Raw genomic sequence first — 27285 nt, forward strand, 5'->3', positions numbered from 1 at the left:
TCTGGTAGGTATAGAGGAGGGAAAAATGGTTTCATACTTCAAAATTAAAACTGAGGCTATAAAATAATTGCAGCACCTGTGGAACTGAAATACTAGCACCAAGCGATTAGAGGTTACGAGAACCCCGGAAAGAAAAATGCTGAAAGGTTTAGCACTTCTGGGGAGCTAGGCCCAAATGAAAGCTTCTTACATCACAAAATGAATAGTGGGCCTTCTCCTGAACTTCAGTAACACATGTGAAAAAATGGGGACTATCAAGGAGAGAGCTGTGGAATTTTTCAGTTCATTAACAAAATAAAAATATATTGCTAAATTTTGTTTCATATAAAAACATATATATAAGAGTACTTCAAAAAGTTCATGGAAAATAGTATTAAAAGACAAATTTAGGGACCAGTGTGGCGTAGCAGGTAAAGCTGGCACCTGTGACACAGGCATCCCCTATGAGAGCTGGTTCATGTCCTGGTTGCTCCACTTCCAATCCAGATCCCTGCCAACGTGCTTGGGGAAGCAGCGGAGGATGGCCCAAGTATTTGAGCCCCCGTAGCCATGTGGGAGACCAGGAAGAAGCTCCTGGCTCTTGGTTACAGCCTGGCCCAAAAATGGGCATTGCAGTCATCTGGGAAGTGAACCAGCAGATGGAAGATTCTCTCTCCAACTTTTTCAAATAAGTAAATAAAGTAAATAAATATTTTTTTTGTTTTAAAAGGACAAGTTTATTTCAGTGCAAACATTTCAAAATTCATGCATAGTTCTTTCTTAAGACACATTTTTCATGAATTTTTTGAATACTCACAATAGAGGTATGTGGAGAGAAGGAGTGTGTGGGTGGGAGGGAGGGAAGAAGAGAGAGAGAGAGCACAAATAAATAGCAAAACTCTAACAATGATGTCATTAAAATGTCAAAAAACCTGTTTATGAAAAAATATTTTCCATAATTCACCTCTACCCTCTACAATAACCCTCTGAGAGAGTGTTTTTAATCTTCCTTTCCAAATGAGGAATCTAAGGTTCAGAAGAAAACTAAATAACTGGTGGAGAGAAAAAAGGAATGAGAATTAGAAAACACACCTCCCTGGAATAAGATGGAAGGCAAGAGACACTAAAAGGACACATGATACTCGAAATATTATGGGCAAAATTGCTTCTAGCAACAAGGCAAGGTTGAAATCTGTGGTTTCTTCCCCAAATTTTTCATTTGTGAGTACCACAATTAAGGACATGGAGATGAGTTTTCACCAGTTGCAATCAGAAGGTAGGTTAACAACAGCTGTTGTGAGGGTTCATAACCTGGGTCACTTAGGTGTACAAAAGCCTTGAATGGACTAGTTTAGAGGCATGGGCATTGAAGGATTCCTTTTAAAGGTTGGACTGCCATCTAGTGGTAACTATTCTACCTTGCAGGCACTGGATCCCTGAAAACAATCAGCACCCAAGTTGGGAGAGGCACCCTATCTAGGTTTCATCACTACACTGAGGTTAATGGACCAGAGGCTGTCGTGAGCCACTGTGTTGAGAGGACTCTGCACCTATCCCTGTCCTCAGAAAGGAACACTGTGCCTGACTAATAACAACGGCCATGAATGTCATCATGATTTCTCAGGGAATCAAACTTTAACAGCAGCGAGAATTCCTGCTTAGATAGCGCCATGTCCCGCAATAGTTTTCTCTGACATGGAAATGCACTAGACTATGCAATGAATACATATAAATAGTAAGTACATGTAGCTGATTAGAGGAATATCTATTTCTAATCATATTAATGTCATATTTTCCAAAGATATGAACATAAATTGTCATGAGACTTGAATTTTTTTCTCTTACAAAGGCGTTTAGTTTATTCTATCACGGACACTCTGGGGTTCACATTTCCCGACGACGCTCCTCGTTTACAGAAGTTCATGTGCAATCTCACCTCCAGGCCCGAGGAGGGGGCGAGAAGGGAGGGCCTTGGCATTTCACGTGGGGCCAGGTGTCGGGGCGATTGGCCCTGCGTGAAAAGGGGCTTGGGGGCCCGGGTGTGGGTGGCCGGGGGAGGAAAGGGAGCACAGGTAGGGGAAGACCCTACAGTCTTTTTTATTTTTTCTTTCAATTTTTTTTTAATGTCCGTGGATGATTCTCCCCTGTTTGCATTCCTTCCTGGCTGCCCAGGGTGAGCAACCATGGGGTGCAGGGCAGGGCAAGGAGGGACAGCAGCTGGCCGCCCAGGGGCCCCTGGGCTAAGGCACAGCCCTGTCTTTGGCTCTCCTGGTGGGTAGTCCCCCCTCAGTCCCAGGAGCCAGGGGCCACCTCCCGGGATCCCTGAAGACCACTGGGCTCTGCCACCTCGCCCGGGTACAGCGGAGTGCCCCCACCGTGGGAAAAGGTGGAGAGGGAGGAGACCCTGGCTCCAGAGAGCCAGTCCCCCCTGCTCAGGCCTGTGAGGCCTGGGCACACCTGGGCATGCCCACTGTCTTCTGAGGGTCTGGCTGGAGCCCCCTGCCTGTCCCTGGCCCCAGCTGCTTGCTAAGTGTCACCAGGATATTGTGCTTTGGGGTCGGCGCTGGGGTGGGGGTGGCGTGAACTAAGATGTTTGCGCTTTAGCAGGGGGTGCCGACTACCCCCCACCACAAACACCCTCGGGTTGGCTGGGGGCTAAGGCACGGGCCGGGCTAAGAGAAAAGAGCGCCATGACTCCCCCCAAAGCAGGCTGGCGGCACGCTGTTGGAAGGGTCCAGTGAGGGGCGACCCCCTCCGGCCCCCCCACCAGAACCTCCCCTAAAAAGCCTCCTCTGGAAAGCAAGATCTTTGGGTACAAGGGGCACACAGAAGTCAGAGGCAGGGGGCAGAAAGGCCGGGTAATGGGGGCGGGGAGAACACTCTGTGTGCGCATGTGCAGGTACAAACACCTGCTTACACACACTCGTGTACACACACCCACTTATGCACACTCACGTACACACACACTTGCCCTGAGCGAGGAGAAGGAGAGGAATGGTGAGAGAAAAAACTTTGCCAGCGGCCCAAGTGGACCCTGCTCTGCCCCTGGGGTAACCAGGCTCACCCAACCAGCCAAGGCCAGGACCTTCCTTGAACTACAGCAGTGGGGGGGGGGGAGTTGAGGGAGGGAGGGGAGAGGGTCTGACCCATGGGACCCGTGTCAGGAACACGCAGGCACACTCCACACACACTCTGCCTGCCTGCCCAGCACACGCCCCCCCAATATCCTGCCTTCCACTTGCGTCCCACCCCCACCGGGGACCTGGAGATGGGGGGGTGGGGTCATACCCAGTCCCGGTGGTTTGAAAAATAAAAGAAAATCTTACACTTCAATATTTCATTCGCTAAAAAATGTTTTAAAAAGTTATGTACACAGGTAGGGGCTGGGGGCCCTGTCCAGGGGTGGGGTGGCAGCAGGGCAGGGGCGGGGAGTGGAGGGCAGGGCAGCAACCTCGCCCCTCCCAGCCTACTCCCCCCATGCCCACCCTGGTCCAATTCTGCCTCTTTGCCTTCATTCAATTTGCATGGACATGCGCACACACAGACATACACACACTCACACACACATTCCGCTAGCCTGAGGTGGGCGCCCCAAGAGCCTCCTTGGCTGAGGATCTCCCTCCCTTGGGCTCCAGGTGATGGGGGAGGGGCAAGCAGGCTAGATGGAGGGGTAAGAGCAGGGTGCTGGGCTGCCACCCCCAGCCCCCAGGCACAGGGACTGAGAAAGAGGCAGGGAGGCGGTTTTTGGAGGCCTGGAAGCACTGGGGGATGGGGAGGGGTCCTGAGAGCCCCCCTCGAGTCCCAGCGGAGTCTGAAGAAGGACTTCCACCAGGCAGGCCCCTGCCCTGTGCCTGAATTAGTGAGTGAGGGGGCACAACGCTTGGGGTGAGAGAAGGGGGGAACTGTGTGTGGAAGAAGGAAACCCGGGCCTGCCCCCCACCCACCTGCCCACCCTTGCTGACTCCTCCTGGCCTCTCACAATGGGGAAGGAGCTGGGACAGGGGAGGGGGGCCCAGGAGCATGCAGTGCCCCCCCCGCGGGGCCTGGGGAGGGACAGACAGTAGCTGCTGACCAAGGTGTGTGTGACAGGACATGGGGGTGGGGGGAGTGTGACAGCCCCCCCTGGGTTGAGTGGGGGAGTGTGACAGCCCTCCCGGGTGGGGTCAGGTGTGTGACAGCCCCCCTGGTGGGGTGGGGTGTGTGACGGCCCCCCTGGGTGGGGTGGGGGAGTGTGATGGCCCCCTGGGTGGGGTGGGGGGAGTGTGATGCCCCCCCTGGGTGGGGTGGGGGAGTGTGACAAGACAGAAGGGTGGAGTGGGGGAGTGTGACGGCCCCCCCAGGTGGGGGGAATGTGACAGGACATGGGGGTGGCGTGGTTGGAGTGTGATGGGCCCCCAGGTGGGGGGAGTGTGACAGGACATGGGGGTGGCGTGGTTGGAGTGTGACGGCCCGCCCAGGTGGGGTGGGGGAGTATGATGGCCTCCCTGGGTGGGGTGGGGGGAGTGTGACAGCCCTCCCGGGTGGGGTGGGGGAGTGTGACGGCCCCCCTGGGTGAGGTGGGGGGAGTGTGATGGCCCTCCTGGGTGGGGTATGGGGGCGCAGTTACTGCAGGGCCTCCGCGGAGGGGCCGCCTTGCCCCATAGCTGGCCAGCTGGAAGCCGTACTCCCTGCCTGTCACCTCCAGCTCCATCTTGCCTGAGTCCCTGATGCAGGTGGTGTAGGGTCACCCTCAGGTGAGCAGCTTTAGCTTGGGCATCCAGCTCTGGCGCACAATCCGGCATGCGTTGGGGCACACGCCGGCCACGATGGTGTTCCTCTCGCTCTCCTTGAAGTTCCGGCAGTGGTACTGGACAGCGTGGAGAGCGCGGCTGTCCAGCGGGTTCTGGTGCCACAGCTGTGGGCCAGTGCGTTCAGGTCAAAGGAGGCGGCGATGCGCGACCACGGCAAGACCTCGTGCCGGGTTCCTGAGCTGCGCCCTCTGATGCACACCTTGGCGCTTGCCACCAGCTCTGGCTTCTTGGAGGGGTCGCCCTCGTCCTGGAGCTTGGGATGACAACGGGTGCCGATCTGGTCGATGAGCTGGGCCGGGAGCGACGCCAATCTTGCCACACCCGGATCCGACTGTAGGTTCCGGGAGGGCCTCAACCTTCTCAGCTGTCGGGCCCACATTCATCGCGCTGTGCACGGTGTACCTGTTGCAGATCTGCCGGCACTGCTCGTCCTAGCCTTCCTCCCCCACGTCCTCCTCCTTGTGGTAGAAGCTGGGCTGTCGCTGGTGTAGGCGCTCCAGGTGCCCGGGCTCCTGCGCTCTGACATGCTGGGCCCGCTCCCCACGCCCGCAGCTGCTGCCACCACCCCGCTGGCTGGCTGCCCTGCCCCACCCCCATGGCCAAGGCCACCCTGGTGGGGGCCTGCTGTGGGGGCTGCCTGTTGGCCGCCAGGTCCAGCACGGAGAACTTGGCCATCTTGCGGCTACCACCACTGCCGCCGCAGCCCCCGGCCTCCTTGGGGCCACCGTCCCACAGTCATTTGGCCTCAGGCATGCACTGCACTGAGTCCGACTCCTGCTGCTCCGTCCTGACCCGCGACACGAGGGGCAGCGGCGAGCTGCAGGCCGGCCAGCTGGAAGTCTGCACCACAGGGCTCTGCGGCTCGGACTAGGGCGCCCCTCGGCGTGCAGGCCCTGGGAGATGCCACTCCAGGAGCTCACCTTCAGGAAGAACTTGGCCCCTTTCTCCAGGATTTCCTGGATCTGCAGGAAGCCAGCTGTGTCCATGAGCAGGAACTGGTCCCCCACGTTCGTGCTCAGGGGCCCGTGTAGCAGCTCAGGGTCTGCTGGAACGACAGTGGCTGCATGGCCGCCGGCAGGTCCACCACGGCGCTGCGGCTGCTGTTGAATAGGAGTAGGAGCTGCAGGCGGCCAGCGCGGCCTGACCACTGACCACCACCGACACGTCACAGGGCAGCCCTGCAGCCGCTGTTCGCTGAGGCACTCCAAGATGCCGTGGCCGAAGATGGGGATCTCCATCTGCAGGCTCTGCTCCATGGTGGGGCTGCACCGTGGCAACTGAGGCCTGGCCTGAGCCCTGGGCATGCCCCCTGCGCAGGGGCCTCGGCCTCCACCTCCAAGGCCTCCATGGCCTCCATGGCCTCCATGGCCTCCATGGCCTCCGCCTCAGCAGCAGTGGCAATTGCGGTGGCCACTCACTGTTAAATTTAATTGTTTTAAAAAATGATGTACACCCAGCGCCGTGGCTCAGTAGGCTAATCCTCCGCCTGTGGCACCGGCACACCAGGTTCTAGTCCCGGTCCGGGCGCCAGATTCTGTCCTGGTTGCTCCTCTTCCAGTCCGGCTCTCTGCTGTGGCCTGGGAGTGCTTTTTTCCCTCCATAATGAAACATCAGGGCACATCACTGACACATTTTAAATGCATATAAAGACAGAATGCACAATTATCATCTGCCTAATACAAATATCTTCATATGTCTAGATGAAACATGTTCCCATATGAGGCCCCACTGAAACAAAAGCAACGAACACTTCCCTGCATGAGGGACTGACTGCTAAAGTTACGATGATTTTAGGTTAAGGTTTGAACTGAGAAATCCTGAGATTCCACCTCAATATCCACAAGGACATAAAGAACTGAATTTAAAAAAACCTTGTGGACTGTCAGATATAATGCCTGATTTTGTACAAAAACATATTTTTTTCCTTCAAAACTAAAATTTAGCAGTCTCTAAGGTCACATTAAAGTTGGGACATTCAATTATTCTTTCATAAAAGCAATCAAGAAAATGTGCATAAGTTTAATTTTATGGAATGTTTTTACCTCATTTTTTAATTTCATAAAACTATAATATATAACATGTCATTATGTTATTTTTTTAAAACAGGATCAACATTTAGGAATGAGGTGAGGAAAGGATACTGTACCAGGAAATCTCTGTGAAATTATCTGAAGTGAATAAATTTTCTATTCTGTGGTCTACTGTGATTTCTTTTGATTTTTTTCTTGATTTACTTGAGAGACAGAGAGATATAGAGTGAAACAGAGATAGAAAAAGAGATGTCCCATCCACTGGCCCATTCCCCACATGCCTGCACAGCCAGGCCTGGACCAGCCCAAAGCTGGTAGCCAGGAATTCAATCCACAGCTCCAATATGGGTGGTAGGGACTCAAGTACTTTGGGCATCACCACTGTCTTCCAGGGTCCACCTTGGCTAGAAGCTGAGTTGGGGAACTGGAGCTAGGGATCAAATCTAGGTACTCCAATGTGAGATGTAGGCATCTTAACCGATAGGCCAAATACTTGCCCCTAAAGGCCTTTCTGATATCATTAATACATAAGGAAGAATGCCCTTCCTTGAGACATTTCTCTGCATATCTCCCCCATGCTCTTCTTACTGCCATCCTACCTCATTTACATTGGTATGTAGGATAACTGACATAAGCTTGATGTCTAACTTTCTATAACAAGGTAAAGAATTGGCCACACAGTTTGTAATGTAAGCAGTACAGAAAAGGAAATACTTATACAGTCAAGAACAAATTATTTTCCAACAATTTAAAAATAGGCATTTATGGCCAGCGCCATGGCTCAATAGGCTAATCCTCCACCTAGCGGTGCCGGCACACTGGGTTCTAGTCCCGGTTGGGGTGCTGGATTCTGTCTCGGTTGCCCCTCTTCCAGGCCAGCTCTCTGCTGTGGCCAGGGTGTGCAGTGGAGGATAGCCCACGTATTTGGGCCCTGCACCCCATGGGAGACCAGGAGAAGCACCTGGCTCCTGCCATCGGATCAGCGTGGTGTGCCAGCTGCAGTGCACTGGCCATGGCGGCCATTGGAGGGTGAACCAATGGCAAAAGGAAGACCTTTCTCTCTGTCTCTCTCTCTCACTGTCCACTCTGCCTGTCAAAAAAAAAAAAAAAATAGGCATTTATTTAGTAAAATCCCAAGTCCTAATTAAAAGGTCATTTTATCTCTTTTTTTAAAAAAAGGATTTATTTATTTGAAAGGTAGAATCACAGACAGGAGGGAGATAGAGAGAGATCCTCTTTCCACCAGCTCACCTCCTAAATGGCCCCAATACCCAGGGCTGAGCAAGGCCAAAACCAGGAGCTTGGAAATCCATCCATTCTCCCACATGTGTGGCAGGGGCCCAAGTACTTGGGCCATCTTGCACTGCTTTTTCTTCAGGCATCAGCAGGGAGCTGGATCAGAAGCAGAGCATCTGGGACTGAAACCTGCCCTTGTACAGGGTGCTGCTGTCAAAGGTGGTGGCTTAACCCATTGCGCGATGATGCTGGTCTCCATCTTATCTCTTAAAGCATGTTTTCCAACGCTGGATAGACTTATGGAATATTATAAAAATAGAAATAGATGTTTCTGTTAAATATTTTCTTTTTAAAGATGAAAATAAGTTACATTTTAAGTGACTCCATCATTCACTGCACAAGTTCTACACCACCACTATCCGACAAAATTTTCTGAGAACACAGAAATGTTCCATAACTAACTGTCCAAAATGGTAACCACTCATCACACATAGTAATTAAGAAGTTGAAATATGGCTAATGCAGTTGAAGAATTACATATTTAATTTTAACTAATTTAAGTCAAAATTTATATGGCTAATGGTTCCCATATTGGACAGTGAAGCTCAAAATGTTTTAACAATGATAACACACACACATACACAAACACATACACACACAGATACACACACACACACTGGTTTTAAAGCAAAACTGTAAAGTCTCAAGGAATATAAAGATAAATATACACATGATACATAATCATATGTAGTACAACTGGAGAAAGAAAACAAACATTAAAAGTAAAAAGGTTCAGACATTTGACCTGGTGGTTAAAAAGCCAGTTAACATGCCCACATCCCATATCAGTGTCTGATCTGAATCTCAGTTCTACTCCCATTTCTAGCTTCCTGCTAATGTACACTCTGGGAGGCAGCAGGTGATAGCTCAAGTACTTGGGTCCCTGCCACCTAGGAGGGGCCCTGAATTGGTTCTCAGCTCCAGTGTTTGCATGGCCTAACTGCCACTGTGGCATTTGGAGAGCCAACTAGGGGATCTAAGCTTTCTCTCTCTCTCTCTCTCTCTCTCTCTCTCTCTCTCTCTCTCTCTCTCCACCCCAACTAGGGGATCTAAGCTTTCTCTCTCTCTCTTCTTTCTTCTCTCTCTCTCTCTCTCTCCTCTTTCCTCTCTCACTGAGTGTGTGTATTTGTGCATTTCTGTGTAACTAAATACAATTCAATTTTAAAAAAAACTTTTTTTAAGTTAACTCATAAAATAAATCAAAGTAATTCCTGAAAAGAGGCTTTTATACAGTATGTCATAATTCTAAATGCATAGTGGCACTAGTCAGAACTATCAGATAAGTATGTAATAGTTTATTTTTCTTTCCCATCCCTCTCATTGCCTTTTCCCATGGTATTTCTGTCACTGCCACCACCCTCAGCCACTGTCTCCTCTCACCAAACTCTTGTCACATACACATGTGAAAGTGAGGAAAGACCATCTTCAGTGGCAACAGTGTTAGTTCTATTAGGTACCAATGGTGGCATTGCTGGAAAGACCCTGAACCAGATGTGGATATAACCAGACTCAGCAACAGATTGTCTAAAAGAACCAAGAAAGGACAGATTAAAAAGAAAGTAAATGGGTCATGTGATCAACTTTAGTTTAAGGTCAAATATGTACTTCAAATTTGTTGGGATTAATGTACTTGAATAAACAATTCACAGAGGCTTCTGCAGATGTACATCACCACCTAAGCCTCCTAAAAAACTCACTAAAAATCATTACAAGGTGAACATCCTTATCCAAAATGGTTAAGATTCAGAAGTGCTTCAGATTTTTAAGATTTTGGAAGATCTGCATACACTTTACTGGCTGAACACCCTTCATCCACCCGCAGCGCCAGGCACAGTACCAATACATTCCAAAACTTAAAAGTTGTTTTTGCCCATATGTGGTGTACAGTTCAAAAATACATGGCTATGTGTCCCTACATTAAATAATGGTTTTGTCTGTAGACCTCTCCTTTCTATTTTAGAGGCATTTCTCATATGCCCATCAGGGCTATCTGTTACCAGTCCATTTAATGCTCATACAGTAGTTCTCACTTATGTGCAGTTTCGCTTTCTATGGCTTGTTATGCCTGGTCAATGAGGGTCCAAAAATATTAAATGGAAAATTCCAGAAATAAACAATTTCAGAGTTGTAAACTGTATGTGGTAATGAGTAGCGTTATGAAATCTCACGCCATTTTGCTCTGTCTCGCTCAGTGTATCCATGCTGTGCACACTACCACCCATTAGCCACTTGGGAGCCATTTCAAGTCATCAGAGTGGGTGTTAGGAAGTCACAATGCTTATGCTCAAGGAAGCTTTATTCTGTTTAATAATGATTCCAAAGCACAAGAATAGTGATGTGGTAATTCAGGTATCTCACAGAAAAGCAAACTAAAAAGGTAAAACAGTTTGACTTATTAAAGAAAAAAAAATATACCCTGATGTTGACCTACATTAGGGATGAAACTTTTATCAATGATTTTGTGAGAGGAGAAAAAGAATGTCAGGCTAGTTTAGCCTTGCGCCTAAAATTACAGAAGTTTAAGCCATAGTATGTGATAGTAAGGACTTAGTTTGGAGGGCCAAGGCATGAATTTTCTGTGGTTTCATGCATCTACTGATGTACACAACACTCCTGAGGTCTTAGAATGTACTAGGGAATAAGAGGAGACTACTGGACATTAGCTTTTAGAAATCTCAAATCTATACACCTTTGTCATTTGCTCAGACTTTACATTTATTGCATATTTCAGTCTATTTTGACATCATAAACTATCATCTTCTTAAAGTTTAAATAAAGGGAGAAATGAGAAATAAGACTAAATGGAAGAAAATAGGATTGATTGGTAAAGCCTTCCTGTGACTTTAATCAACAGGCCTTTCAGCCATCCAATTATTCTCCTCTATTTCTAAGTTTCTGATTATATTCTGGTTGGTTAGAGTATGCTGGTTCACTCTCCAAGTGACTACATTGGCTGGGGCTGGTCAATGCTAAAGCCAGGATCCAGGAACTTCATCTGGGTCTCCAACAGGGGTGCAAGGGCCTGAGCACTTGAGGCATCTTCTACTGCACCATCTTTCCCGGAAACAGTAGCTGGAAGCTGGATCAGAGTTGGAGCAGCCGGGATTTGAACTGGTGCCAATATGGGATATTGGCACTATAGGCAGCAGTTTAACCAGCTGCACACAGTGCTGGCTCCAGGAGTAGTATTTTTCTTACTAATTTTTCAAAAATAGTTTCTCCAAATCACAATGAAAGATTAACCATTTTCTTATTATTTCCTTTTCCAAATTAAATTTTCATCAAAACTCTGTAAGCTAAAAGTGACCCTATTACAAAAATTTTAAACTATTTTAAAGTTCAAATACTTTAATAGAACCTAAACCTTGTCCTGATTTTCCCTTTGGTATATTAAATTTGCTATTATGTTATCTATATTCCTAATAATTTGAATATTCCCCCAATAAATGCCATAAAAATTTAATTCTATGACCACAGATATCTTTAATTTTTTATTTTATTTTTTGACAGGCAGAGTGGACAATGAGAGAGAGAGACAGAGAGAAAGGTCTTCCTTTGCCATTGGTTCACCCTCCAGTGGCTGCTGCGGCTGGCACACTGCAGCCGGTGTACCGCACTGATCCGGAGGCAGGAGCCAGGTGCTTCTCCTGGTCTCCCATGGGGTGCAGGGCCCAAGCACTTGGGCTAACCTCCACTGCACTCCTGGGTTCAATCTCTAAATGCCCACAACAAAAAGGGTTAGGTCAGGCCTAAAATCTAAGAACGCAACCCAGGTCCCAGAAATGGAAGGCAAATTACTTGAGTCATTACCATTGCCTCTGAGGGTCTGGATTAGCAGGAAGCTGGAGTAAGTAGTGAAATCGGGTATTGAACCCAGGCACTCCAAATGGGACACGAAGAGTCTTAACAATTTAACAGTGAGGCCAAGATCTGCTCTCCCATCACCCAGAATAAATTTAACCAAGGGCATGAAAGATATCTACAATGAAAATTGCAAAACACTGATGAAAGAATGTGAAGAAGACAAAAGAAAACACAAAGTTCTTCTCTGTACACAGATTAGAAAAATTAATACTAGTACAAGTCCATGTTACCTGAAGCAATTCACAGCTTCAATATAATTACCACCAAAATAATAAAGACATTATTCACAGAACTAGAAAAAACAATCCTAAAATTTATATAGAAGCACTTTAAAAGAACCCAAATACATAAAGATATCTTGAACAACAAAGTTGGAGGCATCACAACATCAGATTTCAAGACATATTATAGAGTTACTGTAATCAAAATAGTATGGTATCAGCATAAAAACAGAAATATAGACTATTGGAACAGAATAGAGATCTCAAAAATAAATCTACATACCTACAGTTAATTGTTCTTTGATAAATCTACCAAAACTCATACCAGAGAAAGGATAGTCTCTTCCATAAATGGTGCTGGGAAACCTAAACCTAAATATCCATACCCACAGGGCCAGTACTGTGGCTTAGCAGGTAAAGCCACCACCTGCAGTGCCGGCATCCCATATGGGCGCTGGTTCCAGTCCTGGCTGCTGCACTTCTGATCCAGCTCTCTCCTGTGTCCTGGAAAAGCAGAAGAAGATGGCCCAAGTTCTTGGGCCCCTACACCCACGTGGGAGACCTGGAAGAAGCTCCTGGCTCCTGGCTTTTGATCAGTGCAGCTCTGGCCATTGTGGCCATCTGGGGAGTGAACCAGCAGATGAGAGACCTCTCTCTCCCTTTGCCTCTCTATAACTCTGTATTTCACGTAAAAATAAATAAAACTTTAAAATAGAAAATCCATACCCAGAATCCAAAATTTCATCCCATGCCTCCCACCATAATCTAAAATCAACTCATAATGGAAAAGATATATAAATGTAAGTCCTGAAATTATGAAACCACTGGGGGAAAACACTGGCAAACATTAAATTTTTTTGAAAAAGACCCTAAGGGCTGGTGCCGCGGCTCACTGGGCTAATCCTCCACCTAGCGGCGCCAGCACACCGGGTTCTAGTCCCAGTCGGGGTGCTGGATTCTGTCCCGGTTGCCCCTCTTCCAGGCCAGCTCTCTGCTGTGGCCAGGGAGTGCAGTGGAGGATGGCCCAAGTATTCGGGCCCTGCACCCCATGGGAGACCAGGAGAAGCAGCTGGCTCCTGCCATCGGATCAGCATGGTGCACCGGCTGCAGCGCACCAGCTGTGGCGGCCATTGGAGGGTGAACCAACGGCAAAGGAAGACCTTTCTCTCTGTCTCTCTCTCTCACTGTCCACTCTGCCTGTCAAAAAAAAAAAAAAAGACCCTAAGACCCTAAGAGCAGAGAGGAAAGGAGAAACATACAAATGTGATCATCATCCCAAACTAAGAAGCTTCTGTACAGCAAAAGGAACAAAGCACAGCTGACAGAAAACAGTTACAAGCTGTGCATCTAACAAAGGACTATGACTCAGAACATATACAGAACCCCAAACACCACAAAAACACAAATCCAGTTACCAAACAGGCAAAGTATCTGAATAGATATTTCTCCGGAGAAGAAACACAAAAAGAAAACAAAAGCATGAAGAAATGTTCAATATCACTAGCCTTCAGGGACATGTAAATCAAAACCACAGTGAGGTTGGGAAGGGTGTGGCAAGAGAATGGAAGGAGACTGGATAACAGGCACCAAACACAGACAGAAGGCACTGGTTCCAGTGTTCACAGCACAGTGCTCCTGTTCCACTGCAGCTCACAATAATATATTATACACTGCACAAAGAACCAGGAGAGAGCAACTAGTAGCTACCAGAACAAAGCTAAGGACATAGAAAAGCTATTTTCCTGGTTTGATTGATGTATGCTTTGTATATGTACTGAAATACTGTACCACAAAAGTATTGCATGCTAATAAAAATATTTTAATCGAATAATAATAAAAAGACATTTTACCAAGTTAGTCTCTGTCTCAGTGATATGGAGAACAGAACAAATTGAGAAAGGGAAGTGACTTTGGAAGCTCTCTTCAATATAAGGAATTAGACCACCACTATTTGAAGCCAAGTGCCTTTTACTGTCTTTCCTTAGGGAAAAAAAAAAAAAAAAAAAATATATATATATATATATATATGGAGAGAGAGAGAGAGAGAGAGAGAGAGAAACACTCCTTTTATTCTTCAATTAAAGTTCTTTTGAAATATGAAATTAGTATTTCTTCAGAGTAAAACACCTGTCAGAAAGTACGAATACATTTTTTTTTTGACAGGCAGAGTGGATAGTGAGAGAGAGAGAGACAGAGAGAAAGGTCTTCCTTTGCCATTGGTTCACCCTCCAATGGCCGCTGCGGCCGGCACATCTCGCTGATCTGAAGCCAGGAGCCAGGTGCTTCTCCTGGTCTCCCATGCGGGTACAGGGCCCAAGCACTTGGGCCATCCTCCACTGCCTTCCCGGGCCATAGCAGAGAGTTGGCCTGGAAGAGGGACAACCGGGATAGAATCCGGCACCCCAACCGGGACTAGAACCTGGTGTGCCGGCGCCACAAGGCGGAGGATTAGCCTGTTAAGCCATGACGCCGGCCACAAATACATTTTTTAAAAAAAAGAAACTGGACTCACAAATATCATGTCTTAAGAATTAAGTCTCCAGTCACCCTACTATATCAGTTGTAGGATTTATTATCTAAAGACACTTAGAAGTATTTCATGATTTTCTTGCATTCAGGAACTTTTTTATTTTCTTAGATTCAGCATCAGGTTCCCTAGCTAAATTATTATAATAGAACATTGGCTAAGACTTATAATTGAATATCATTAGTTTTTATTATTTTGTGTGTCTCTTAAAGTCAACATCACATTTAAAGATTATTGCTTCAAAATTATCCCTTTATCAAAAATCAGAGAATAATACATTTTTTCCTAACAGCACAGCTTGGGAAAATATACTCATCAATGATGCCAAGTTAAATTAAATTAAAAAATAGAGTAAACTTGGTGATCAACTACCATATATAAGAACCTAGAGAAGAGTTAAATATAATTTAAAATTTATTTTAGAGCAAGATACAATAATCTGCATTCTATACTATGCCATTTCTGCAATGCCAAGGTAAAGGAGTATTTTGAGTTTCTCAGAGAATGCCAAATAATTGGTCTGAGTTCCATCTAACTTAATTGCCTAATAAGGTAAGTTTACTATGGCTTTTTGACTATATAAACAGACTAAAATCTATCAATAAATGAGACAGAAATTAAATTATTTTCTATACTGTGCACTATGACATTATACTTTAAAAACCTTAAAAAAAGCATTACATGAATCAGAAACAAAACAGACTTCCTAGGGACTTTTGTAGAAAGTTATAATCTCATCAAAAAGATTTTGGGAAACAGGATAATAAAAGGAAAGTTAAATATGTTCACCTTCAATTTATTTCATAGGTCACTGTTATACCATCTACTAAGATAACTAAAAACATGCAAGCAGCTGGTACTGCAGCTAGACAGATTAATGTAATAGTCTGTAGTCTTCTGTGCTGGCAAGGGCTCACCTGTTTTGGAGAGGAGAAGGTCAGTTGCCCTTGGGAAGAGGAGGGGAGGATGGAGAAACCATAGTCCTTCCACCATGTGGCCATGTGTGCTCCATTCCCTAAGTTAAACATCCACTGCAGCACACACAGGACACTCTCTCTCTTCCTTCACATCTGGCAGTGTTCTCTCACATGTAACTTGACAGGAAACATGTAACATTGGTCTGTAAAACCTGTAAGATGTATTGCATAAAACTAATAATATATTCTCATAACACATCACTGCAAATTAGTTGGAAGCCAAATACTTAAATTTAAATCAACACTTCCAAAGCAAGCTGTGGCCTAAAACCATTCAGGCATCATATAACCCCCTACAAGTGTCTCAAGAGTTAAATCCATTTGTTTTCTACCTATCTGAATCAATGAAGAAAACCACTAAGAAATACAAATCATTGTAAAACCTCATAGGCCATAAAAATAAATCTGTGAGTATTAGACATATGAAGCTGTAGTTAGTGTCCACAGATTTAAGTTCCATAATTTATTTGTTATAGTTCCAGATAGCACTTTTTTTTTTTTGGACAGGCAGAATTAGACAGTGAGAGAGACAGAGAAAAAGGTCTTCCTTCCATTGGTTCACCCCCCAAAAGGACCGCTAAGGCCAGCACACTGCGCTGATCCAAAGCCAGGAGCCAGGTGCCCCCTCCTGGTCTCCCATGTGGGTGCAGAGCCCAAGCACTTGGGCCATCCTCCACTGCCTTCCTGGGCCACAGCAGAGCTGGACTGGAAGAGGAGCAACCGGGACAGAATCAGCGCCTCAACAGGGACTAGAACCTGGGGTGCCAGCGCCACAGGCGGAGGATTAGACTAGCGAGCCATGGAACATGCTCTGCATTTAGATTTTCAAGAGGCTTTGTTTTACATGTTTTACCCCAGTATTTAAAAGTTGTGGGAAGGAAGCAGATCAGACAATATAATGCCCTTTTTACAGATGAGAAACTAACTCATTACCCTAGACATAAGCTCTAGTATGTCAGTGGTAGGCTTAAGGCCTGAGCTGTCTGATTATGAAGAAAGGTTAGGATTTCTGAGGCAGTTTAAATAGTTGTTACACAAAAGGACTTCTGAACACTGGAAAATTTATGTATTTTTTAATAACCTGTTACTAGCTAGTTTAAAAGAGCTATAATGGCAACAGAAAAATAATTTTCATCTTCTGAAGCAAATTTTACCAATAATTCTGTGGCTATTTTAATGTGACACTGCTACATTTTTCTAGGTTTTGTCTATTAATATTAATAAGAAAATATGCACCAGCACTGTGCTTCTATGAATTCTACGTTTAACCCAAGTGCCAAATTTACAATTAAGCTTATTACATTATAAGAGCTGCTGCCTACTGGGTAGAAAAATATTAATTTCACACTTTAAATACTATAAAACCATTTAACAGCAGTGTTGCCCTGCCAACTGAATCCTTTCCTGTTTGAGCTGTAACCTTCCTATTGGCTGAAGAGCCCTAAAAGGGCATTAACAAACAGCTCTTAATTCAATCACATTTGCATTTTAACCTTTCTTAGGTACTCTGAGAGAAGTCTTTAGTACTGTAAAATATATATGGGAAAAATAAAAAGCAGATTATAATGAAGGTTAATACTACATGTACATTGTCCTAATTAGTGTACTGTAGGATAGGAGAGCAACAGATATCTGATGTAAGCTCATTCACAAGAATTTGGGTTATTACATTTTCTGATACTCATTATTTCTGCAGATAATCACATATCAGTACTATTTAAATATTATCACATTTTAAAAGCACAAGTCCTAATTCCTTGCTATTCTAAGATTAGACTCCTCTAAGATATTGGGTCTTACACATTATCCTGTAATATTATATATCTCTGTATTTACTACCTACCTACAAGAATTAAAAGTCTCTTCAGAGTCCAAAGCAGAACTTGGTTCTTCTTCCATTTTTATTAGAATCTCCTGGAAAAAATTTTAAAAACACAGTAAAATAATGGAGATTTCAAAGCAACGTCTCAGTTAAACAGCTGTGTAACAGTTCTCTGCAGTCTATTAGCCAACAATAAAATGTCCCCTTGCCCCTTCCCTAAATTATCTTCTGTACTTCTTTTAGGAAAAATACTCACCTTGAAGCCACGATATAAACCAACAGTACTCCTAATTTGCATAATAATAGTGTAATGCTATCAATGTAATTACTAAGAAGAATAAATGAAGTATAATACAGGTTTTTCCTTAAAAATTTATACATTTATAAGAAATTATACATTTATACATTATATATATTATATATATAAATTTATACACTTACAGAAATTGAGGAGGCAGAGATGAACAGAAAGCAGATTTGGTAGAATAAAAATACTTTTACTAAAGAAACTGAAAATGCTAATCAATGCCAAAATAATATATATTAAGTAAAAGTTATCAAAATATATATTTCAAAGTTTAGTTATGGAACAATAGTTCCCCATGATCAAACAGATCATTCGTTCTTCACAAGATTACAAAACTGACAGAAAATCATAAAATGCATAAACCATTTAGATATAGGCTAGCATTTTCATAAAAGGGAGTTTTCTGTTGGTGACCAAGTCTCCATGCTAACAACCGGGACAGCCCAAGACAAACTCAGGAGAGAACAGGCCCGGAAGGTTGTCCAGCTCCCATGTCTCCACCTGCTAGACACTGAGGAGGCGGAGATGAACAGAAAGCAGGTGTGGCAGGCGGTGGCCAGAAACAGATTGTAGGGCGGCAGGGGCGGGCCGGGGCCGCGTCCACAGCCAAGGGCAGCTGAGGGGCCGGCGGACCGAGCGCGGAGCACCGCGTGGCCCCGGCCGCGCCCTCACCTCCTGTCTGTCACCGGGCAGCGCGTCCTGAGCCCCGAGGCCGGATCCTGCGCCGGCGTGGCGCCCTTCAGGTACAGGATCCCGTAGTCCTCGGGCACCAGGACTCCAGGCTGCTGACGACGTAGCTGCGCGGGGCAGCGGGTCGGGGTCATGGCGGCCGCGCCCGGCCCGGGCCTCTCCCGCGGGCCTCGGGGATCCGGGGGTCCCCGCTCGGGCGAGGCGCGGGGCTCTGGGGAGGGGGCGCGGGCGCTGGGGAGGGGCGGGGGCTCTGAGGAGGGGCGGGTTCTCTGGGGAGGGGAGGGGGCGCTGGGGAGGGGCTGTGGGGAGGGCCGGGGTCTCCGGGGAGGGGCCTCCGGGCTCTGGGGAGGGGGCCGGAGACTCTGAGGAGGGGGCGTGGGGCTCTGGGGAGGCGCGGGGCTCGGAGGAGGGGCGGGGGGCTCTGGGGAGGGGGTTGTGGGCGCTGGGGAGGGGTGGGGGCTCTGGGGAGGGGCCGCGGGGCGTTGGGGAGGGGCCTCGGGTTGGGGAGGGCCGGGGTCTCCGGGGAGGGGCGGGGGCTTTGGGGAGGGGGCCGTGTTGCCGCCCCTCGGGCCCCCGCAGGACGGGTCTGGCGAGGGCTATGGTGACGGTGTTCACGGTATTGGTGGTGATGATGATGATGGTGTTGATGGTGTTGGTGATGGACGTGTGTGGTGGTGGCGGCTGCGGAGCCCCGGGGCCCGGGGAAGGCCCAGAGTGGGCCAGCCGGGGGAGAACCTGGGCGAGCGACGGGCCCCGCCCCCGCCAGCCTGCCCATGCCCGGCCCCCGCCCGCCCCGCCCTGCCTCCCGCCCACCCTGACCTGCCCCTGCCCCGCCCTTCACCTGAGGTGAACAGCCAGAGGCCCAGGGGTCACGGTGGGCTGCTCCATGTCCCCCTCCCCTCGGCAGAGCCATGTTGCTGACAGCAGCGGGGGAACTGGGGTCCACAGCTGTGCCATGGAAGACACAGTGCTGGGGGCGGAAGTCAGACCCAGCTCCCTTCCCAGTCACTCCCCAGGCCTGCAGTGCTGGGGCGGGAGCTCCATGCGGGTCTCCCCATGCTGGCCCGGAGTGTCCAAGCCACCCCTGCAGCTGGAGTCCGGAGCAGAGCTGGAGCTGGAACCCAGGATCTGATGGGGGGAGCGGGCGTCCTCCCAGCCTGCCCTGGGGTCCCGCACACAGCGCTCCCCTCTCAGGCTAGGCCGCTGAGCTCTGACCTGAGACACTGGGTGCCTCGTCCTGCGGGGACCTAGGGGCCCGTGTTTGGTACTGGGATTGAGACCAGGGCATCCCGGGTCAGACTGTGTTCCGGGCCCAGCTCCCTGCGCATGCGCACCTTGGGAGCAGCGGTGAGGGCTCAAGTGCGGGGGCCCTGCACCCGCGTGGGGGACCTGGATGGAACTCCAGACTCCTGGCTTCAGCCTGGCCCAGCGCCGGCCTTCTGGGAAGTGACCCAGCAGATGGGCGCGCTCTCTCCCTCTCTCTAGCTCTGACTGCGTTTCAAATAAATCAGAAGAAAAGCAAAAAAAAAAAAAAAAAAAAAAAAAAGTTACTGAACTTTAAAATTGATAAAGGCAGTACAGAAATGAAGAAATATAAATAGACAATTAACAGGAAATAAAATTCACATACACTTATAATAAAACAAATTTAATGCAAAACAACAGTGAGATGGCATTTTAATGACTGAATTGATGATTCCTTTAAAATTTTTCAATACCTCTTATCACTAAACATTTTCTCAAGAAAATTACTCTTATACAATTTTGGTAGGTAGCTAAATTACTGGTGTCTTTTCTGTAGGGAAGCTTAGCATTATTTATCATAATACTTAAAATGTCCCTACTCTGGGGCCCAATAATTATTCTCAGGCCTAGTAATTCAACTTACACAAGGCAGTCTAAACTTAAAAATCAGACATATGCATGACTTTTATGAAGAGTGTTTCCTATAGTTATTCATCATATGAAAAGTGTTGAAACTTATGTAGTTGGAAGGAGAGGTTAATATTTTCAGCCAATTAAAATTATGACCTTTAAAAAGAATAGTTAACAACATGAAGGGAAAAACTCATTATACATTGTTGAGTAGGAAAAGTAGACTACAAAATACCATTTATATTTTGGTCATAGTTTTGATTGTAAAAGTATATGTATATATGTGTATATCTGTGTGTAAATGTTAAATGATTAAATATAGAAGGAGATCTGATCTCTTCCCATAGCCTATACTAAATTTCCAAATATTCTGTGATATACATATAATGCACACATGTAAATGGAGATATATTTTTAGAATGAAGTTAAGGAAAATCTTCAAATATTTATTTATTTATTTATTATTTGGCAGATAGAGTTACAGAGAGAGCCAGAGAGAAAAGTCTTCCTTTCATTGGTTTACCCCTCAAATGGCTGCTACAGCCAGAGCTATGCCAATCCAAAGCCAGGAGCCAGGTGCTCCCTCCTGGTCTCCCATGCAGATGCAGGGCCCAAGCACTTGGGCCATCCTCCACTGCACTCCTGGGCCGCAGCAGAGAGCTGGACTGGAAGAGGAGCAGCCGGGACTAGAATCCAGCACCCATATTGGATGCCGGCACCACAGCCAGAGGATTAGCCAAGTGAGCCACGGTGCCAGCCCTGGAAACTCTTTAAATATTTATAAAGGTAGTTATAGAGACAGTGAGGGAGAGAGAGATCTCCATCTGATGGTCCACTCTCCAAATGTGCATAATAGCCAGGACTGGGCCAGGCTGAAGCCAGGAGCCAAGAACTCTATCCAGGTCTCCCACATGGGTGGTAGGAGTCCAAGTACTTTTCCCATTCTTCTGCTGTTTTGCTACGGTGCATTAAGAGGGAGCTGGCTCAGAAGGGGTCTTTGGGAAAAGTGGTCTCATAAAATATTTTTGTCAGTTTTGGCAACACAGTACAATAAATAATGATCGTGACAAACATTGAGACTATATGTAGTTTAAAAGTAAATTTACAGGAGGAAACAGTAATACTGTCAATCTCAAACAAAAATCTTGAGAAAATTATAAAGTTGAATATGAAATTTATTGAACCCCTGAAAGTCAAGGGATATTTTAATTTATCTTCTCAGTAAACCAAAAGTCATAGAACATGTACTAATATACAAGGTGTTTGAACACTAAAATCTCTGCACCAGAAAATAGGGACAAATATGCATTTTATCACACTGCAGGTGCAAATTCTCAAATTCATAAGCCTTTCTCCACAGGCAGTCTTACCCTCTCAGGCGGCTTCACTTGGCTCACATTACACTCTGACTATAACTCTCTGGCGCCAAAAACTGCTGGGTCCCGAACTTTTCAGGTCTGGGGCTACTTAGCTAGAGTGGTTTTTCCGTGTCTTCTGTGACACCCTTCTCCCTTCTCAAGTCTGAAAGAATCAAGTTGCATATACCAGCATCTGAGTAACTGACTGTTATGTCTCCCAGAAATGGAGAAGGAAATCTGAACGTCCCAAGGGCTTAGAGATACAGACAGCAGATATACCAGGAGTTTGAACCCAGCTCAAGTCACTGCTCCCAGGAAAAGGCTCAGGGCCAGGGGCTGCCCCCCAGGATGCGTGACACAGGGGCTGGCATTCATTAGGCACTCCTGGAGGGAGGTATTTTGGACATCAGGCATAGGCAGTTTTAGGAACCAAGACAAGGAAAAAAAGGAGGGTGGGTAGAGGTGACATCACCATGCAAAGTCTGCAAAGGGAAACATAAACCCACTGATGTTCTAATGTCCGCGCTTAAGAAGCATAAAATGAGGAGAGGCTCACGGATATTTTGTCCTGGAGGGTCGGGTGGGCATTCTCTGCTTTCCTCTCTTGTGAAATGGTCACCAAAGTACACCCTTTAAAGTGTCATGGTGATGCCTGCACTGCCTCTGAGCTCTGCCAGCAAGTTCATCATCAGATGCCAACCCCAACCCTGGCCTGAAAAGCTGAGCTGAGCAAAATAAGACTTTCATTTCTGACTTCCCCAGCTTGTAATGTGCACGGCTGGGGAGGAAGGAGGGACCGATGACCCCCAACCTCCTCGCCGCGTGAACGCCACAGCCCATCCACCCTCCCCGATCTCCCTCCGTCCTTCCCACACGACCTGGGGAGAGGTGGACTGCACGCACGGAGACGGAGAGAGAAGGCTCTGGAGGGAGCCGAGGCCGCTGGTGCAGGGACAGGGCCTGTCGCCCGTGTCCGGACCCGGCCCAGCCCTAAGCGGTGGGGTCCGCGGATGGAAGAGCTCACGTGGGGAAAGTCCAGGTCCCTCTGTAGCTGGTTCTGCAGGATCCATCCGCCCACGGCCCCTTCTGGGAAACCTGGCCCCACACACTCACCACTTCCCGCTCGCGAGGTCTCCGGCTTCCCGGTCTTAGAGCAGAGAAGGCCGAGCCACCGCGGGGACGCTCTTCCCGCTGTAGTCTGGACACCACTAGGACACAGGGGTCTCGCGAGATGAGGAAGTTGTCCGCTACCCTCACCGGGGCCCCTGATTGGACAGCTGCAATGCCAATGGGCGTGAGGGGCGTCACAAAGGCCATAGCCAATCAGCACGCTCGCTGGCTGAGTGGGCGTGGGGAGGTTGTTGCCAGGCGACTGGAGTGCGGGCGGGGTTTGGGGTCGGAGGCCGCCCTGGTGCCTGATTTCCGGGCGGGGTCGCAGTGGCCTCCGTGTTCCTCAGGGCTCTCGGGACCTCCAGAGTTCGCCGTGAGCTGCAGAAGCCGCTCCAGGTGAGTCACCGCCACCTGTGGATCATAGACTTCTGATCTTTGTGATTCTTCATATCCGAACGATTTCTCCTTTGGGAAGTTTCTGTAATGTTCGTTTGAACAATGTTTAAAGATATTGCGTGGTTAATCTTCTTGATTCGTTTTCCTTATAGATATGTATTTTCTAGTCTTTTGTCCTTTAATATGATTTCCTATTGCTGTTAGTAATGACAGGTTTTAAAGATCATTTATTTGGAAGGCAGAGGGAGAAGGAGAGAGGAGAGGGGAGGGAAGGGGGAGGGAGAAGTCTTCTGTCCACTGGTCACTCCCCAGATAGCCACAAGGCCAGAGCTGGGCCAGTCCGAAGCTAGGAGCCAGGAGCTTTTTCCCTGTTCCCGATGTGGGTGCAGGGGCCCAAGGACTTGGGCATCTTCCACTGCTTTCCCAGTGAGCTGGATGGGAAGCGGCGCAGCCGGGACTCGAACTGACACCCATATGGGACACGCCGGTAATGACATTTTACCCAGTGATCTCGTTACACTCACTTGTCAGTTGTATGTAATTCAGGATTACATTGATTGCCTGTATGTAATGGGTGTAATCTGGGTATATTGACACATTTGCTGGTTTACTTAAAGGTTGATGCTTTTTTGTTGTTTGATTTCCCTGTGAAAGAGAGATGGGGGAGAAGGCAGGCATGGCTGGGTCTGTTCCCAGGGGAAAAACTTTCCCTGATCTTGTGTTAAGTAGTTTGTTGTAGTCCATTTTAGATCACATACTGGAAATCACTGTTTTTGCAATTTTGCCAAAAGTTGATTTTTCTGTCTGGATACTGAATTTTATTATATATTTTTTAACACTTAATATAAATGATCATATAATTCCCTCACTTTTTCTACCTGGGTCTGCTTGAGAATGTTGAATGCTCTTCACATTTTAGTGTCTCACTTGTTACTGACCTACTATGTTTTCCTGTATGAATGAATTCACATAATAATAATTTGCTTAGGATATTACCTGTTTATGAAACAGAAGCTATTTCATTTTTAATTCATATCCTGAGGTTCTTTGCATCATATATACAACACTGGCTTCCTAAAAGAAATTGAAATATATTCTCTGTTTAGTTCCAGTTGAAGCTTGTTTGGGAAATTTAAGCTTTTTTTTCTTTCTTTCTTTTTTTTTTTTTTAAATTTTTGACAGGCAGAGTGGACAGTGAGAGAGACAGGTCTTCCTTTTGCCGTTGGTTCACCCTCCAATGGCCGCCGCGGTAGCGCGCTGCGGCCGGCGCACCGTGCTGATCTGATGGCAGGAGCCAGGTGCTTCTCCTGGTCTCCCATGGGGTGCAGGGCCCAAGGACTTGGGCCATCCTCGACTGCACTCCCTGGCCACAGCAGAGAGCTGGTCTGGAAGAGGGGCAACCGGGACAGGATCGGTGCCCCGACCGGGACTAGAACCCGGTGTGCCAGCGCCGCAAGGCGGAGGATTAGCCTGTTGAGCTACGGCGCCGGCCTATTTTTTCTTTCTTAAAAGTTTGGAATATTCTGGCCTGCACCACGGCTCACTAGGCTAATCCTCCACCTGTGGCACCAGCATCCCTGGTTTTAGTCCAGGTCGGGGTGCCGGATTCTGTCCCGGTTGCTCCTTTTCCAGTCCAGCTGTCTGCTGTGGCCCAGGAAGGAAGTGGAGGATGGCCCAGGTCCTTGGGCCCTACACCCGCATGGGAGACCAGGAGAAGCACCTGGCTCCTGGCTTCAAATCAGCATGGTGCACCGGCCACAAAAAAAAAAAAAAAAAAAAAGAAAAAAAAGAGTTTGGAATATTCCATATATCTGGACCCAAAATTTGTGTGTGAAACTTATTTTTTTTTTTTTTTGACAAGCAGAGTGGACAGTGAGAGAGAGAGACAGACAGAAAAGTCTTCCTTTACCATTGGTTCACCCTCAAATGGGCACTGCAGCCGGCACACCACACTGATCTAAAGCCAGGAGCCAGGTGCTTCTTCTGGTCTCCCATGTGGGTTGCAGGGCCCAAGGACTTGGGCCATCCTCCACTGCACTCCTGGGCAACAGCAGAGAGCTGGACCAGGAGATTGGCAACCGGGACAGAATCTGGCACCCCGACTGGGACTAGAACCCTGGATGCTGGTACCGCAGGTGGAGGATTAGCCTATTGAGAAGTGGTGCCAGTCGGAGCTTTTTTCTTGGTTGATTTGGCTTCTTAAAAATCGGTTCAACTTATTAAATTATATGGGAATTTTTCTATTTGATCTCATATTTGTGTTTTGGGTAATTGATTTTCAGAATCTAGCAGATTTTCATCTCTGGAGTCAAATTTTTACTTTTATGAATTTAGCAAAATCCTCTTATTAAGTTCTGTAAGCTCTATAAAGAATGATTCTGTTTTAGTTTCCTGATATTAGTTATTGGTTTATTTATTTTCTTAACTTTTAAAATATGTTTTTCCTTATATGTTTCTGTAGTACTTTTGTGACTACCAACTTTTAAAATTGATGTCTGTTGTCATCTGTTACCTGCTTTTATTTAAATGTTCTTCAACATTTTTCAACTGTAATTTTTGAGAAAGAAGCTAAGATGATTTTGGTTTCAGTGTCCTAATATATTCACTTAAGGATTCAATTTTCTCTAAGCACTAATTTATCTGTATTCTCTTAATTATCTCATTTGTTTCCAAAACCTATAAGTGTAGACCCTGTCTGCCCCAGTGTCTCCATCCCCATGTGCCTGCAACCATGTCAGGCTTCATATATCTCCATTGCTGTGCCTGAAACCCCATGTGTTTTCTGCAATGTCACTCTCCATAGAACTGTGACCTCTCTTCACTGTTATATGTTGTCATTTGTAAAATCTCTGTACTCCATGTCAGCTCTTGAAAGTCCTATTCCTTGTGCTTTAAGCATGTGTCTTCATGGGTCTCCATCCTCTGTGTCTCCATCCTCTGTGTCTCCATTTTTAAAAGACTTATTTGAAAGTTACATAGATGGAGAAACAGAGAGAGAGAGACAGAGACAGATAGAGAGAGACAAAAAGAGCTTCCATCCACTGGTTCACTCCCCAAATGGCTACAATGGCCAGGGCCATTTTCTAAGATGGCTCTGGAAAACTGGATTCATGAACGTCCTCATGGAAAAAAATGAAAACTGTTGAGGGATTTAATTATTTTACAATGATAAAGCCAATACCAATTGCCATAAATTTATACTGCTAGGATTAAATTACACCAACATGCTAAAGACATATATAGAAGTGATACTTGTAAATTCTAACTTGAAAACAAAAAATGAAAAAAGAATAAATATGTTGTCTAACAAAGAATATTGTAATGAATTTGAGAAATGATTAATTTCTTTTTTTTTTTTGTAAGGGAAAAGGTTTATTGTTGGGTGGGAAAACCCAACAGGCTGTCTCCCACTACAGAGAGAACAGCCGAGAAATGATTAATTTCAAAAAGGAAATGACAGAATGAAAAGCAGATACAAGGGAATGGCTGAAAAGTAGGTCATTTCAATTACAATAAAAATGGGGAAAAACTGAAAATTCACAAGGAAACATAAATCAAAGAAACACTGCACATACCAGAATAAAATAAAGGAAAGATTCTTGTATCTATAAAAAATTCCAATAGAAGGTCCGGTGCTGAGACGCAGTAGGTTGGTCCTCTGCCTGCAGTGCTGGCATCCCATATGGGTGCCAGTTCTAGTCCCGGCTGCTCCTCTTCCAGTCCAGCTCTCTACCGTGGCCTGGGGGTGCAGTGGGGGATGGCCCAAGTCCTTGGCCCCTGCACCTGCATGGGAGACCTAGAGGGGGCTCCTGCCTCCTGGCTTCACATCAGTGCAGTTCTGGCCATTGCGGCCATTTGGGGAGTTAACCACCAGACAGACGACCTTTCTGTCTCCTCTTCTCACTGTGTGTAACTCTACCTCTCAGATAAATAAATAAAATCTTAAAAAAATCCAATAGAACTTGAAAAAATAAAACACCAATTTATAGTCCAATAAAAATCCAATAAATTTAAAAATACATTATCTGGAAAGGGGGAATCAC

The 27285-nt window shown here is 46.6% G+C and overlaps 1 pseudogene; it reads right to left on the minus strand.

Moving 5' to 3' along the window:
• Nucleotides 1–833: 833 nt before the first annotated feature.
• On the minus strand, nt 834–22977 carry LOC133777332 (nucleus accumbens-associated protein 1-like; annotated as a pseudogene).
• Between the last annotated feature and the right edge of the window lie 4308 nt (nt 22978–27285).

Source organism: Lepus europaeus, chromosome 18 (assembly GCF_033115175.1).
Source record: "Lepus europaeus isolate LE1 chromosome 18, mLepTim1.pri, whole genome shotgun sequence".
Lineage (NCBI taxonomy): Eukaryota > Metazoa > Chordata > Mammalia > Lagomorpha > Leporidae > Lepus > Lepus europaeus.